Source organism: Natator depressus, chromosome 7 (assembly GCF_965152275.1).
Source record: "Natator depressus isolate rNatDep1 chromosome 7, rNatDep2.hap1, whole genome shotgun sequence".
Taxonomy (NCBI): domain Eukaryota; kingdom Metazoa; phylum Chordata; order Testudines; family Cheloniidae; genus Natator; species Natator depressus.
The window spans coordinates 15,176,562-15,194,197 of record NC_134240.1 but is presented as its reverse complement, the minus strand read 5'-3'; the positions used below and the strand labels follow the sequence as shown (position 1 = coordinate 15,194,197).

At 41.7% G+C, this 17,636-nt stretch overlaps 1 protein-coding gene across 1 annotated transcript in view; it reads right to left on the bottom strand.

Moving 5' to 3' along the window:
- ITPR1 (inositol 1,4,5-trisphosphate receptor type 1) overlaps window positions 1-13,931 on the bottom strand; it is a 255,631-nt gene extending 241,700 nt beyond the window's left edge. The window contains exon 1 of the mRNA XM_074957539.1: window positions 13,731-13,931. The gene's annotated coding sequence lies outside the window, so the exon portion shown is untranslated. The remainder of the gene's footprint in view (window positions 1-13,730) is intronic.
- Between the last annotated feature and the right edge of the window lie 3,705 nt (window positions 13,932-17,636).

Below are 17,636 nucleotides of genomic sequence, written 5' to 3'. Positions count from 1 at the left end.
AAGGTTTCCCTCTTGTGGCCAACATGTCCAATGTCTCAGGTGTCCTGTGTCCACGTCCACAAGAAACCCCTTCCTCATCACATATAAATGGAATAGTTCAAGCTGAATACTAGACATCATAAAATACGATGTTTCTACAGTTCTATAAGGGGGACTGGAGAACTCCTACAAACATGCACAGTAACTAGTTTTTATGGTTAAAAGTATACATGCTTTTCAACTCAAAAAGCAATTAGGCTACTGTAAACAGAACAATTGCTAGGCAATTTGTTTATTTTAGATATGCAAGTGCCAACTTAAACCGAGTAGTCAACTGACGCTGTACACAAAAACGAGTAAAACAAAAACAAACTTCTCCTGAGAACAAGTGGAATCAGAGTCTTTTAACAGTGATCCCCCCCACACCACCACCACACCACAAAATTCTGGATAAGAGAAGAGAAGAGAAAAAAAAAGTTACCTGAAGACTTCAGATATCAGAAAAACAACATGGCAGGTGCGAGGTCATGAAACAATGTATTCCTCTCAGTGTTTAAATGGAAGATTAAAATAAAGATTCTTTCTGGGTACAGCTACTAGATTTCAGTAATGAAATCCAATCATAAGGAGATACCAGCAGTTTGGCAGTTATAACATTCAGAGCCCTGAGCCATGTTGAAAGCATCAAAGGCCACGAAGGAGCAAACATGATAGTAAGGTACAAACAAACAAAAATCCCATTTCCTCTGAACCTGCATTGACAGGCTTAACTCAAGATAGAAGCAACAACCGCAGCATCAATCTGGAACTTAAAAGATAAAGATGTTCTTTTCCTCCTAGTTGTAAGCACCTAATTTAGAGATGAATATTATATTTGGTCTGGGAGAAAGGAAGTTTTAAAGCTGAACTTTCTAGTTTTTAAAAGTTAGGCATGAAACATGGACATGGACTGTTAGGCAGAATATTTTTTTCAACACACACATCCATAAAAATATTAAAAAGGTTAAACAAACTTTTTCAAAAAAAAAAAAAAATTCCTTAGCAACATTTCACTTAGGCCATGTCTACACTAGAACTTATGACGGCAAAACTTTTGTCACTCAGGAGTGTGTGTGTGTGTGTGTGGGGGGAACACAACAAACAAAAACAAGCAAACAAACAAAAAACCACCCTCTGGCCAACCTAGCTACTGTGGCTCAGTGAGCTGTTTTTATTATGTTGACAGGAGAGCTCTCTCCTGTCAGCATAGAGCGTTCCCGTAGCTGTGTTTACGGTGGCACAGCTGGGCTGCTGTAAACCCATAAGTGTAGTCATGACCTTAAATATTATTAAAGTTATCAATTCAATTAAAAGTTTTGGACCTAAAAGCTTTAAATGTCTCTTTAAATAGGTTTTATTCGAAATGTGTATTGTTCATTAGGCAAGAATTAAGTTTCACTCTCTTTGAGAAGTTGCCTTGAAATAATTAAATGCAGAAACCTGTTTCAGCCTCATGAGAATTCCAAAGCACTTGTTTGCAGGTCATTTTGCAGTTCTATAGCATTATTGTTCTAAGGTAATGGATTTGAAAATACCAGTTAGCTGAATCCAGACAGTGAATTAATCTGTACAGGAACTCTATGTTCTCCTGGAAGTTTCAGTACCTGCCCTTCTACCTGTCTCCTATAGGGTACATATCTGAACACCAGCCTGTAATGCAGTGGTTCTCAAACTTTTGTACTGGTGACCCCTTTCACGCAGCAAGCCTCTGAGTGTGACCCCCCCACCTTACAAAATTATTTAAAAAAAAAACAAAAAACTTTTTTATATATTTAACGCCATTATAAATGTGGGAGGCAAAGTGGGCTTTGCGGTGGAGGCTGACAGCTTGCGACCGGCCCCATGTAATAACCTCGTGACCCCCTGAGGGGTCCCGACCCCCAGTTTGAGAACCGCTGCTGTAATGCAAGGTGTAGGAGAGCGGAGCAGAGTGTGCTACATTCTTACTGAGTAGTGGGATAGTTATGGGACTGACCCTTCGTTTGTCAAAAAACAGCCTCTTAATAGTGGCGGAAAACTTCCTTGCCATTATTTGTCCAAACTTTCACCATCCAAGAGAGACATGGAGCACTTTCAACTGCTTATGCAAATGTTACTTATTACTTTGTGCATACTGTCACTATAGCCTGGCCTTTCTGTACAAAGCTTAGAAGAACTGTAAAATTCATATGCAGGAATGATCATCCCTGAACACAAGGTTCAGCAAACAGGGTTAAACATTTAACTCTTGCATTGCCAATATCACCCCTATAACCTTGTGCAACTAAAGGATGAAGCTCTGACATGATCCCACTGGCTTCAATGAGATGTCTCATATGAAGGAGGACTGGACCTAAACATAGGATTCAAAGCAGATCATAGCCCATTGACCTCAAAAGACTGTAGCAAATGGAGTATAAATCTGATGCTTTGTAATTGAAGCTCTGCATGTTAAGAGGCTTTCACCCATCTTCCTATGCAAGTGCAATTCCTAACAACAATTGAACCAGAACAAACAATACAGTGTGTGGGGCCCAAGTGACAAGTATCTGCTACCTTAACAAGACGTCTGCTTTAAAAAAAAAAAAATTAAGAAAAGGAGAAGCATTTGTACCATTTACTTATTCTGATTTTCACTCCTGTTTAGAAGACTCAGTTGTAAAAGCGATGGAGCCATCAAACTAGTGGTGAAAATTTGCTTGAAGAAGGAGGAGGAGGAGGAGGAGTCTGGGCTGCTCCAAAGCCCCACATTGCTGGTGGTTTGCCATCCTCCTCCTCTAACAATTTAACACCAAAGGGCTTTTCACAGTATTTTACAGATGCCTGATCTCTCATGTTTACCTTGCGTGGTATTTTAAATACTTGAACCTACATAAAAAATCCTCTTCATAAAATAAATAAAGCCTCTTTGGTGGCAGTTTTATTTCCAGCAATTGGGTTGGATTGGGAGGGGCGGGAGGGGAGAGAAAAAACACAGGAGCCCTAATCTTTGAAAGAGACAGTTCCAGCAATGTTTGTTTTGAGGTAAAAAGCTACTTGCTGTGCCTTGCATGCCAGTGATCCTTTCATTTCGCTATTATGATAATTGAGCAATAGAGCACATCGAAAGTAACTAGAAATTGGCAATTTTCGTTGCATCATTGCTGAAATAGGGGAAGCACTTCACGGAGCCTTTTTGCTGTCTTTTTCACTACTTACATAGTTTAACTAGATAAGATCAGAGTCCTAAACTATACTTAACTGCTGAGACTTTATTCCATTAGACAGGCCAAGTAATCTGGAGTGGAAGTTCATGTTTTACCTTTGTTTCTGATGGAAGAAAGTTTGAATTTCCATTGGGGAAAAAGAAAGGCAAAGTGAAAAATAGCTATAGCATTAAAATCACCCAACATCTAAAGGACGGATCATTGTCTGTGCCCAGAATCCTATAACTTGGCAATGATGAGGCTGTAACTCTGACCAAAGAAGCACCCAGGGCCCGATTCAAAGCCCAAAGTCAAACGTAGCCTATAGATCTCTGTGATATCTTTGGATGAGTGCCCAACATTCTGAATCAGTCCCTATGGCACATCTAGCTTTTCTGAAATAGACACGGAGAGCTGACATTTCTCATATTGGTACTGAAAGAGTTGGTTCCTTCGCTCCCTCTCCGGCCAGGGGCTGTGAGAAAGAGATTAGTAAGAATTCCATTCTGCATTGAAAACAGCTAAGGAAAGGAGGGGTGAGGAAGAGGAGGGAGTGCTTATTTACCAGGGTTTTTTTTTTTTTAATTTAAATTAACTACTCTTTTGGGGGGTGGCAGAAGTCAAAAATTGTTTTGTTTATAAACAAAAACGTTTGGCACATGTGAAAAAATTTTGTTCTTAAAGTTTAAAGATGCTTCACAAACACATGCGTTCTACATGGAAAGACTAAATGTGCAGAGCTCACGGTAACACAGTGTAAGCTGATACCTCTTGACTGTCAAAATCATTTCCATGCACTGAGCTGCCATCCATAGACCCTTGACTTGAATCGTACTCAAAGTCCACATTAGAGTCAATTTTTGCACCAGCTCAAATACAAGCTCTCTTGGTAATATATGCAGAGCTGGCAGCATAAGGATACAACATTCCTGCAGGGTTAGGTCCTGCCACTGTCTACTACACACTTTCAAAGGGCATTAGAAGGGGCTAAGGGGTACTGTCAGCTTTTCTGATAAAGCTTTGGTACTGCAGAATCAGACAGATATTTGAGTGATTACACATTAAAGGGTATCAACACCGGATAACTAACTATCTAGTATAGGATTTCATCTTTCTCCTGCTCCTCAGTCATCTCTGTCCAGGAGTCTGCTGACTGCAGAACAATTGCCATTTGGCAAGGCAGCTTGTGAGAAAGAGACAATACAGTGCACCTTCAAGAATTACTTTTTTTTCCTTATTATTTGCACTGAAGTAGGGGACTGTCCTGAAAAACCTCACAATCTAACCCAACAAGACAGAGGATGTGAAGGGAAACAAAGGCACAGAGAAGGGATATGACTTGCTCAAGGTGACACAGCAGGTCAGTGTCAGAGCCAGGATTAAAAACCCAGGTCTCCTGACTCCCAGCCCAGTGCCCTGAGCTCTAGATCACACTGCCTTGACTTTTTTCATTAAGATAAAACAGAGCGTCCTTGAGGGCTTGTCTACGCCACGCAGCTTTTAGCAACAAGGCTGTGTCGAGACAGCCTTGTTGCTAAAAGTCAGCGTGTGCAAATGCTCTGTCGGTACTTTGTCAACACTTTTGCCGACAAAATACTTCTAGCCCCGCAAGCAGCATTAGCTTTGTCAGCAGGAGAACACTCTTGCCGACATAGCCACGTTCACACTGCCACTCGCGTCAGCAAAACTTTTGTCTTTTCCGGGGGTGGCTTTTTTAAGTACCCATGAAAGAAAAAAGTTTTGTCGACAACTTTGCAGTGTAGACACACCCTCAGACTGAAACCTGTCAGCAGCTCTGTCTCACCCTTTTCTTGAAGCAAAGAAATTAAAAGCAAGAATCTAAGTAGATATAGGGATATGGCATTGGCAGGTATTTTTCATGCACAAGGAATTTTTCATGCAAGGAAGTTCCAGTATGCTGAATTCATGTAGTTTGTCACTTAAAATATAATCAAATATTATACTTTACTGATGGTATCATACAGATGTTCAAGCGCTTTATAAAAAGAGATAAGACATTTAATCATCTTACTGACGTAAACCCAAACAAGTCATTAACACGGACAAGAAAACCTCTGCTACACCCTTTCCTTTTCTGTATCTGCACCCCTTTCCTGGTTTGCCAAGCCCAGCCTAGTCAGAAGGGATGTACAACATGTCAAATAGCAATGTGGATTATCTGTTCCTCTTGCAGAAAAATAAGGCTGAAAGTCAAGCCATGGTAATGATGTGCTAAGTAGAACTTATGCTTTGATAGGTTAGTTTGAATATCAATTTGGATGGCTACTGTAAGAAATGCAACTAGCAGATTTTATTGACAGATGTCTGTGGAAAACTCAAAGAAAAGAATCCCCATTAGAGGGACACCTATCAGGCTAAAAATAATTTTTAAAGGTTTCAGACCAAGTATGTCCTGACAGTGTCTCTTTAATTCTATTAAGAGTAAGAAGTGCTTAGTAAAGTTGATACCTGCTGGCTCTAACACAGAAGGGAGAAAGCAGCTTAGATGCCTCAAAGCACACAGTGTTATCCAGAGTATTTTAATATAGTAAAAGGAGAGAGTTGGACTATGCCAAAGGAACCAGAGGCAGCCACTGTGGCAGGTGACAGCAAACCCGCTGTATATTGTCTATTGGAGCTTGGCCAAAGAACAAAAAGTAGTTTCTGATCTCACCTTCTCTACACAGCTACACATCTAAACCTTCACCAGGAGTCTTTCCTCTTGACTCTCCCCCATCCCCAAAATCCTGAGCTCATTTGCTACCTCACATGATCTAAGTTCTGTGGCAAATATGATACCTCCTGAATTTACACAACCTCTAACATCTAGAACATTTTCCTTTTCCCATAAAAAGAACCGACAATCCCTTATCCCCCCTGCTTCAATTCATCTCACCCTACTTTCCCAAAACTTCCATCATTCTCATCTCCTACTCCTCCCTGCCCTGCTCCCCACTGCCTCCTTTCCCTTCAAATGCACCTCATGGTGAAAGCTCCGGTCCTTCTGGCTGCTCTTGGGTCTAGTTCTGGGATCTGGTCCAGCTGGACAGCTCCTTGCAGCTTTGGGTCCTCACTGGCAATGCACTTGACTCTTTCCTTCCACTAGCAGCTCTCTTCCTGCTGCAGGTTTTGTAGTCTTCTCGGTCTTCTCTAGCTGCAGCAGCCACTAGGAGGTGGTGAAATTTACTGCTGCTCTTTTATAGATGCTTCCGCAAGCATCCAGGTTCTGCAGTGAAGAGCCTCAATACCTGTTAGAAAGCCTGTAGAGGAGGAGCTGCTAGCACCACATGACTACCACATGCTCTGCAGAGCATCACTGGTAGCCACTGAACCTACTTAAAGAACTGCGGATATAAAAATAGCAATACCAGTTGGACTCATTTACAGAGGAAGGCTCTGGTTCCTGTTCTGACTCGTACATGCTGGATTCCCACTGTACTCCAAGTTGTTGTTTTAGAGAATGCAAGTCTGAGTTCTTCTTCTAAGCAAAGGTTCTTCCAGATACCGCACCAACTTAGCTCGTAAAGAGCATTAGCAGCAGAATCTGCTTAACCTTTGCCGTCTGAACAGTGACCAAGCGCTGTCAAGTTATTTAAATAAAATAAGTTCAGGCGTCTCTTTAAGCCAAGAATCACTAGCCTATCACTAGCCCCACGCCTGCAACCAGAGCTATGCACCTTGGACTTCAACAGAGCTGTGAAGGACATGCTTATACAAACCCAATGGCAGGTTCAGTGCTTTAGTCATCGCATCTCTGCTGAAATTCAGAGTTTTATCAAGTTGTAGACGCAATGGTGCAGGATCAAAAATCTACAGCAACAGCATTTTACTCGTACTTCTATTAAACTGCAGTAAAAGAAATCCCAGACCAAAAAAAAAAAAAAAAAAAGAGGCAGCGGCTATTTCTTGGTATGCTGTAGTCAGTCATCTGTATTCCTCTAGATGCTCGCACACAAAAATTACTTTGTTCTGGCTCCAGACATCTTGCGCAAGGCTGGATGAAGAAGAGAAAAGGAACTGTTTAAGTTTTCACTCTAGTACTTACATGATTCTCCTGCTTTTGAAATAAACCAATTCCTTAACTCAGACAGTGTCTTCATTTTGGCCCTCTCTCTCTTCTCAGAGCAGTTTACTATTCTTTGATGTTCTGTTCCATAAGATGGTCCATGAGGTATAAGCATTTCATTTTCTGCAACATTCTACGTACTAATGTAGCTGCATCCTGGTCTATAACCACAACTACTGTGAGCTGTAAACAAGATAACTAGAACAACATTCTTTCAAAGCACAGTTTCTAATGCATTTGCCTCTCGCACAAGAGAAACATTGCCTAGACTTGCAGTGACATCTTATTTGCAAAGCATTTGTCCATTGAAGGTAAATTAGTTTGATTGTAACTTTTGATGGGCTCAAACCAAAACCACAGATCTGAAAACTCTGAAATACCGAAGTGTTCAGAATCCAGAGAAGAATTTTGCAGCTTCATCCCAGCTCTAATTGCAGCTCCTGAATTCGCTTGTATTGGCTTCATTTTTCCCATATCAATTTGTCTCTTGAAAGACACTAGCTTGGCAGCCAAGGAGGATGAAGCTACAGAACAGGTGCAGCACACCTCCCCATGATGCCCTGACAAGATGCCTCAACCCTGAAAGAGAGGCAGCCACCCATAAAGTTGAGAAAGGAGTTCTGTCTCTATGCCCAGTCAATCCTCATACTCTGTGCTGAGACTGCAAACTAAGTGACAGTTGTACTGGTGGTTTGTAGCGTCCCCGCCTGTCCACTGGGAACTAGACTAATGTCACCAAATATCCACTGTGAGTTACTGCTTTCCTAGACAGGATTTGACCTAGCAACCTAGAGGTAAGGTCCACTGATCTTCCCAGTCCTCCATCTACCAATTCCCAATTCAGCTAGTATGCAGCTAGCATATACTACACTGTACGCTACCATCTAAGACAGCTCTAGGCATTGGTCATGGACTCAGCCTCCATCTCCTCAGCCACGCATTATAAGTGACCCAACACAAGAGTACAGAAAAAGCTTCAGTCCAAAAGAATAATCAAAGCTAATGAGTTTGACAGCTCATTTCAGCAGCAACAAAAGCCAGCCAACCTTCTCTAAAGAATGGTCTTTAATACACCCATGTACAATAGGGACTCTAGCAAGGAAGATCTTATGCAACCAGATTAAAGTGTTGAGCACTAACATTGTGCCCATATGAAAATGATGGGAATGTTGAACTTTAGAAAATGATGGTGCCGTTGGCATGTTACGTAGTTGTAGGCCCCTCTGCTTTCCATAACCTCATCTGGTGAAACGGCCTTTCCTCCCTCTCTCTCTCTCCCACATAGCCTTTAGAAACAAACAGCAGCTGGAGTAGCTGATACAGTACAAGCACAAGCATTGCTCTATTTCCTATGGGATCTCAAGATACCTCCTGCCCTTAAAACGTAGCCCAAGCAATATTTACATTTATAGGACACCTTTCAGCCCACAAAATCCCAGGGTGCTTTGCAAATCAGTACATCAATTATACCTACGAAGCTCATGTCACTCTCTGAGGTGAGATTGAAGCCAGTATACAACACTGGATGCTAATTTTAGGCAGGAAAGGAAGAATGCTGTGTCCAACTGAAGCTGCTGTGGGAGACACTTTAGATATATGACAAGCAACATGATCTAGCAGATTGAATCCCAGTTGATTGCCCTGACTCCTGGATTTTATGACATCTGGCACGTCACTTTACTTATCCGTGCCTCCATTTCCCTTCCCACTCTGGTTTGTCAGCTCTTCAAGATAGGAATTGTTTCATATTATGTGTTTGTATGGTGCCTAGAAAAATTGTGCCCAAATCTCAGTTGGGGCCTCTATATTCTATTGTAATATAAATAAAATAAAAATAAATAAATAAGCAGCAGGTAGATCACCCAAGTTGGAATGGAGCTAGCACCCTTCCGCTTACAAGAAGTGACCATAAATGACTGGAACCTTGGTTTTCCATTTTATCTTAAGAAAGGCACTTCCATGGCTATTCCTCCCACATTCCCATTCTGTGAGATGATTCAGGACCACCCTTATTTAACACAAAAAACAAAAACCCCACCCTACAACATCCTATCACACAACAGAGCTACTTCAGTGTCTGGGGTGATCATCCTAGAACATAGGTTCTCAACTTTTTTCTTTCTGAGGCCCCTCTCAACATGCTATAAAAACTCCATGGCCCACGTGTGCCACAACAACTGTTTTTTCCTGCATATAAAAGCCGGGGCCAGCATTAGGGGTAGCAAACAGGGCAATTGCCTGGGGCTCACACGAAGCTACGTTACTCAGGCTTCGACTTCAACCCCAGATGACGGGGCTCTGGGCTTCAGACCTGTGCAGCAGAGCTTCGGCTTTCTGCTCTGGGCCCCAGTGAGTTTAATGTTGGCCCTGCTTGGCGGACCCCGCTAAAGCCTGCTCACAGCCCCTCAGGGAACCCCGGAGCCCTGGTTGAGAACCACTGCCCTAGAATACTATGGTATTTCTGAGGAGTCACAAAGTGAAGTGATGAATTCACTGCCAACTTCACTTCCTATGCTCTTTTCGACTCTATATTCTTTGCAATACCCTACTTTGCTCATGGGATCTGAAAGGATCTTGAACCCAAAGTGCTATTATAAGACTGGCAGATTCCTCCATGTTTATGCCCACAGGCCATAATTGCAAATCACGACTCTCTACTTACTAGTCTCAATGCACCCTTGCCATTGAATTGAGTTTGCCCAAGGACAGCATGACCTTGCCAACTAGAAGCAGGATACCCACTGACAAGGGGTTCATTACTTTAGAGCTCTCTTTCACCCTCCATTGCTGGTATTTTTAAAAAGATGCCATTTCCCACACTTTGTCTCCTCTCCTGTTTCCAAGGCAAACAGAAGCCAATCTTACTATTTACTTCATCAGCAAAGGGGTCAAGATAGCTCCGTGTTTCAATAGTTATTGACTCCTGTTGCACAGCCAGCAAAAAACAAACAGTTTTTAATCTCAATGAAAGAACGGTGGATTTAACAGAAAAACAATGTTATTTTTCAAACTGGATTATTCACCCAAGAGAGAACCTATTAGAAATATGTCAGATTTTGAATGTAATCAACTTGATAGTCATCCTTTAATATCTTGTTCTGAACAGCATTTGAGTAGTTTTTTCTCAATCATAATCTTCCCCCCTTTTCAATTTCACATGCATGGATTTCCACATACACAAACCCCCTTCCAAGCCCAGTTTTTCATTGAGCTGAACTTCTTTAATGTTGATATTTTCTTGGACAACAAGTGCAATTTACAAAATGCCTTGTCACGCCAAACCTTTCAATGGGAGCACCAATTGTCAGTAGCAGTCAGGCTAGTGTTAGGTCACCAGCTCTTCACTATGAGCACAACAGCTTAACACATTATCTGTCACATTAACAGAAGCAAAGAATTTATACGTGTAATAATGGTGACATTTTAGACAATTTATTTAGAACCTGGAAGATGTTCTGTGTCTTGAAATTAGTTTAGAGCAAAGTGGGGCCTTAAACAATGGACAAGGCCTCTTCAACGTATCCAAGAGACCCATAACCATAGTTCTAAGAGGTTAAACCTTAAGAGCCCAATCTTGTATCCTTTATTCACACAAGTATGCAAGATTGGGCATTTAGACTGTAGGCTCTTTGGGACAGGAGTTATGCCATTTACTTGTCTGTGAAGTGCACATTCATTCAGCTGCCTAAGCAAAAACAATCGGGGGGGGGAGGGAGAGAAGTTTGTTCAATATGTTCTGAGCAGAGGTCCAAGAGATCATGATGGAATACCAATATTTAAACAAACACGCTCGCTGTGCCAAACTACTGAAGCCAAGCAATGCCTGAATTTAGGGAGCAGCAACTTTGTTGTGGCTGGGCTTGTATTAGAAGTTCCTCCTTTTTGGATTTGTTACTACACACATTGTGGTACATTCCACTCTAAGTTGACTGCACAAATCCAGGCTGTTGGACTGTGTGACAAAAGATACATTAGATGCAACAACTGGAACAGTTTTGTTTTCAACATTATTCCCACTTAGAGCCAGATTCCATCCCCAAATATATAAAGACAAAGCCCACGAAGATCAATAAGTGCACATATAGGTTTGCGCATGTACCAGAGGGAAGAGCCTGCCCGCTGAACCATAATTGCTGCACTAAGATGACTGTTACATACATTATATTTTATAGGAAAGGCCCCTTACTTCCTCCTCCTGTTAAACCACAAGCTATTGCATTATGCCAGCTGTAACATATTTACACATTCAAATGAATGAACTATAAGACAGACTTAAAAAACAACAAGCAACCATATTCAAAAGTGTACCCAGCAACAGCAATAATTAGGCTTTTATCAACAGGATGCAAATAGCACAGAGCTGTGAAGCATTTAACTTTTTTTTTTTTTTTTTAAATATAGTCCAGTTATTGTAGTCCAGGAAACAGCTAAATATTTAGACTGTTAGACTAGTTACCAAACCCTCAGAAATATCCACCCACAATTGCCCAGATTTTGACCATTTAAGAATAAGATCTATAGCCAAGTCTGCAACAGCATTCACATGTATTTACATAATACAAACATCCCTGTAATTATGTCTCAAGTATTTTTTAAAAAATGGCTAGGAAAAGTTTAACTGACACACACCCACTCCTTAAACCATCATTGTAGAGGCCCAAGTGTCCCTCATATTTGAGCGACTTATAGAACAAGTTAATGCTGTCTAATAACGTCCAGATTTCTCAGGTTGGTTTTAGAAGGAAAAATTCCCCAACAACCAGATGCAGCTTGCACATTTTAAACTAAACTCTGTTATTCAGAACAAATATTTAAATACAACTTGAAAGTAGCAATTGTTCAATCACATAAAATGGTTTTCCAGTATTCAGACACTGCAATTTTATGGGCTAATCGGGAGGCTGGGAAGCAGGAACTCTGAAGTTCCAACCCTGTCTCTGCCACTGACTCCCTCTTCAGCCCTGTGCAAGTCACTTCACTTCTGTGCCTCAGTTCCAGCATTTATGAAATGCAGCTAGTAAATAATACAACACATCTGAGAGGTAAACCAGTGTGTTTTATATAAATGGTAAATAGTAAACAGTAAACAACAGATGCTTCCTTTCAACACTACATTCAATATAGCAGCATAATATTTTATAGGAAAGGCCCCTTACTTCCTCCTCCTGGTAAACCACAAGCTATTGCATTATGCCAGCTGTAAGGCATTCCAGATAAGTTGCTATTATAAAGCATGTATTTAAGTATTTTATTTTGGTTTGGTTTTTATGGGGTGATGCTCTAAGATTCTCAGGCACCCTGGCCCTCAATTCCTGCAATCTTTTCTCCAGCCTAAAAGGACTGGACACAGCTAGTCTCTATTCTCCATATGTGCTACCCCAAGCTCTAAACCAAGGGAAAGGGTTACCTCTTGGGAGCAATGCACTCCCTTCTCTTCGGTGATGGGATTGGGTGTACTTTTTGGGACCAGGTTGCCAAGTTCCCTTGCCCACCTGTCAGGTCAGGTTGAATGATCGGCCCTGCAGCACTCCGAAGGTGGGAAGCAAAGAACAGATATCATGACCAGAACTCTTAACCTCTGTGACAGATGGGTCAACTTGCTAAAAATTAAAGACATTAGTTTCAGGAAGATAAACACATTTCCTTATGTTCCTACACATGAACAGAAGGCAATTTTCAGCCTGCAGCTGCTCCATCTGATTTTCAAAATACCAAAAGCAATTAGACTAATCACTTAACCTCTTAAACACACATTTTCCACAAGATTAGTTAAGAAGTTTGCTATCCAATGCCAATTTGCGTAAGGACCTGTAGCCACCCGAAAAATGTAATCTGAAGGTATTCTGATCTACTAGCTATTCCATTAAGCAGCCGTTTGCAAAACGCCACTCTATAGTTCAGACACCTGACTACACTGGTTTACACCTATTTCCCATTACTTCTTCTTTATTGCTACTCCCATTGCCACCCCCCTTTCCTCCACTTTTCTAAAGCTCCCTTTTAATGCTAGCTCTCCATGTATCTCTCATATATATATATATATATATATATATATATATATATATATATATATATATACACACACACACGCATACACACACACACACACACTCTTCCCCCCCATCCCCGCCACTTTACATGCATCAGAAGACACGAAGTTGGCCTCTTGTTCATTTAAGCCGATCGTCTCCAAGGCAGACTGACTGATTGCTTTCCCCACCCCCAAAACTATTTCCTGCTGCTGCACGGTCCCAAACTTGGCGAGGGAGGGGCAGGGGTTGCTATCTGATCGGTTACTACTTCCATCCCAGCCCCCAGGCTGATCAGAGGACATGTAACACAGCGCAGGACTGAAGCCTGCCATGAAAGTGAGCCGGGGGGGGGGGGGGGGGACACTACAGAGCTGCAGCCCTGGGTCTCCCACGAGAAAGTTCAGCTGCCCCCGGTCTAGGTCACTCCCCTGCAGCCTGCCCCTGGTTTACCTGGTTGCACAAGGGGCTCCGCCTGCCTGGACGCTGCAACAAGGAGAGGGTTAGCAGCCGCTTTGTAATCCCATGTTCCCGAGGCAGCCCCGCTGCGTTCCGTTAGGGATGGAGGCTGACGAGGGTTAATCTCAGCCCACAGCTAGCTCAGCAGCACATCCACATGGTTACTGCACTTTAGAGTCGCTCCGTAGCTGCTTAAATACGCCCGAGCGGCGACCTGGGTAATGTAGTCCCCGGCGGGCTCAGGACACCACCCAGCGCCGGGGGCAGAGGCGGAAAAGCCGCACTACAACTCCCAGCATGCGCCCACGCTGCGCGGCTCCTGGAGACTTTGCAAGGGGAAAACGTTACTCTGTGTCAGATCAAAGGAATCTCTTGTAAATGCATGGTGGAGTCGAGAGCGCTTTCCTGAGCTGCCATTGGTTGAGCTGCCCCCTCGAGCGTGTGGTCCAAAGACCCTCTCCCTGCCAAGGAAAGAAAATAAGGAATCCAATTTAGGCAATTCACCCTGAAAATACATGTTCCGGACCCTTGTTTCAGAGGGATGCTTCTACTAGAACTTGGTTTGGGGCTTTCTAGCATGGAGGTTTCTATTGGCTGTCACATCCCATTTGAACTCCCATCACGATAGCCAAGAATTTCAAAAATCTGTGACATAAAAATGCACTGTTGTGGGAAAAAGGATTAAGGCACAAAAAATATAGTTAAGTCCAAGGCTCTGCAGAGCTTTAGCTAGAGGTTCACAGGGGGAAAGTATGTAATAACTGTTCCAAAGAATGGAATGACGGCAGAAAAACACTGATAGTCTAATAATGTTAGATCAGCCAAATAAACAACAAGAAAATCAGATGTGAGAAAAATAAATATGAAACAAATGCAAGGATTTAACAGATCCTGGAAAGAGTAAAGGATTTAACAGGCTTAAACTGCTATGCTTAACTGTTAGTGACAGGGGCATCTCAAAGTTATATTACACTGTGTTGGCTGCAACACTTTCACTGGCATTAAACTCAAGAAAGCATTTCCCCTTCTTTGCCTCTCCACCCCAAGTACAGCATTAGACAAAAGGCAAGGAGCATTTTATAGCTGTTGCCTATTTGCTTGTTGTTTGTTTTCACCTTCCTCTAAAGCATCCAGTATTTGCCAACTACTGAAGAAAGGACACCAATGTTGATGAGCCAGTGGTCTGATTATGACAATATGACAAATCCAGTGTTTGCTATTTTATCAGCATATGGATTCTTCATAAAAACACAAGTCTGTACCAGTCATCATTATTGCTACTGAGCTGAACATCTAGAAGTCAAGGTACAGAGCTCTGACGCTTACGCACAAGTCAAGACATAGATAAAGGGTCCCTGAATTTTGGTGGTTTTTTTTTTTTGTAAAGGTAGAACTCATTACCCAATATCAGAAGGATGTCTATGCATTCTCCTCGTGAATTCTCATCCACTCAAACCAAAAATGTATGAGTGCTTAATGAGGAGCACTGCTCTAAAAAAAAAATACTAGTTTCTTGTTTATTTTTCTTCATCAAACCTTATTAACTTTGCACAGCTATAAAGATGGATTTTTCCCTAACTAAGAGCCCTACAAACTTACCCTAGGATCTGAAAAGTAAGCTCTGTTCTTTCTGGTTTGTATAGCCTCATCAGTAAATAAAGATTCTGCAGGCCAAATTTTACCCTCAGTGGCACCTATGTAACTCATCCATGTGATTGCGTAGGTGGGTGCAATATAGACCTGGAACTGAAATTTAGTTAACAATTTTCTGTTAGTGCACACCAGAATAGAATGTCACTTGCTCCCCAACAGCTGAGTTAGCTCTGTGATGCAGTAAAACTGCATTCGGGTCAGTAAAGGCAGTAGACATGACTAAATACAGTAGATCAAGTGAGCATGATGTTGCTATAAATGACCATAACTGCATTTTCATATCTGGCAATGGAATCTATTCAAATTGGCAGCCCTCCAGACTCCTGGGCATAACTAACATGTCCTGCCTTTAACTACTGAATTTCACTTCTAATTTGTTGCTTCCTGAAAACAATGTAGGAAAGCTCACATTCAGAATTATGATAAACTGACTCTACTGCAACTGCCCTGTCATCTGCAATAAGGTACATTCAGGGTCAGTGTCCGAGATAGGGTGCAGAGTTCTATTTCTAATCACCAGCAAGCAAGGGGTTAATTCCCAGGTTAGCTCAGACGCAGGTGTGCAGAACGGAGTGACAAAGAAGAACGGCTCAGGAAGTCGCAGATGACACATTGTAAAAATTACGATAGAGGAAATACCACTTCAGTCTTTTCAGAGGGGAACTGTGGTACAACCAGTTATTAACCCAATAACGTGTGTATTTTAAGACTACAAATAAAAGGCGTGGTGCAAACACTTGATGTGAGGCTTTTCTTTTGCTGTTGAACCACTCTACTGTTTTGTATCCTTTGGGGGCATTATTCTGGGCCTTAAGTGTCTTATTATTTAAAGCAAATATGTGAATTCATCAGATGCAAAAGATGCTCGATTGCTTAAGCAGAAGGTTTAAGTCTTCTGTTTGAACAACAGAACCATTTCCATGCCGCCTCTCAGTTACTCCCTTAACTCTGATGCCAAAGGACCATCTCAAACAGTCTGGAGGATTTGAATCTCTATGGTTGGGTTGAACTAGGACTTTTGTCTGTAATTTCTCACCTTTGCTACCATTAGTTCAGCTGCACCAGTCGCAGCAATGGAAGAAGTGAGAGTGTAGGCACAGCTCCAAGAGGTTGCCAGTGATTTAAGAACAGGGCTGTCTAATCTTAGTCAAAGCAGGTTGGAGTGGCCTGTCAATCAAAATACCCCTAGCCATCAAGGCCTTCTCCATGCCAGCACTCCCATCGCTACTACCAACAGGGGAGGTGAAGCAATCATAGCAATGGTGAGAAATTCTAGGCAAAAAAGAGACAATATCTCAGCTTCTACATTTAAAGCCGGAGAAAGCTCCTAATCCACTTCTCTAGGTCTTCCACGGGAGACTTCCAGCAAAATAGGGAAAACAAGACTTGACATGCTTGGTATTTCTGAAATAAAAAAACAAAACAAAGCCTTCTGGGTCTTGCTTTGTACATCATAAAACAAACGAACAGACATTTACCAATTTCCCCTTCCCAGTTATCTCTACCCCATACACTTCACCAAAAGCCTGATTCTGACCTACCTACTCATGCTGAGTAGTACCTTACTGGTACTACTCAGTGAAGTCAGTGGGACTATTCCTGGAGTAAGGTATTACTCACCATGAGTAAAGAGGATGCACAATTAGGCCTTAAGTGGAAAAAAATGAGCTGTCTGAATTTACAGTTGACTTAGCAGCAGATTCATTACTAATAAATAAACTAATAAAAGCACTCAAACAGCATCAGAACGTGAACCAAAAGCGGAGTTTGCTCATAAGCTAATTGCATTTTGTTGTTGTTGAGTCCAGCCGTCTGGCAATGAGGGGGGAATTAGAACCCAAATTTATTTGATGAAAGTGTAGAAATACTGCACCAAAGAACTCAGGAAAAGAAGCAATAAGACCAAACAAGCAGGATACACCAGAGAAGCACAATGTTCATTGGCTGAGAGATGGTTTTTTTGAACTCCCCAATGATACATTTTAAAACACACAGTTTTAATACAGGAGAATTGCTCCACAGATTGTTTTGATTTCTATAGGTATCTGACTTTGTAAATGAGCTATTGTCCTACAGTTACCACTGCACTGGATAAAGGGAGGAAGAAAGTAAGTTGCTGGTAATTCCTTTGTATTTTAAATAGGGAATCATTATTGCATGGGGCAAAGATAATTACTAAAAAATAAAAGGAACATTTATATTTTCTGACCCCAAAAGCAATTTGGTTTTAAATTCGTGTTTATTTGT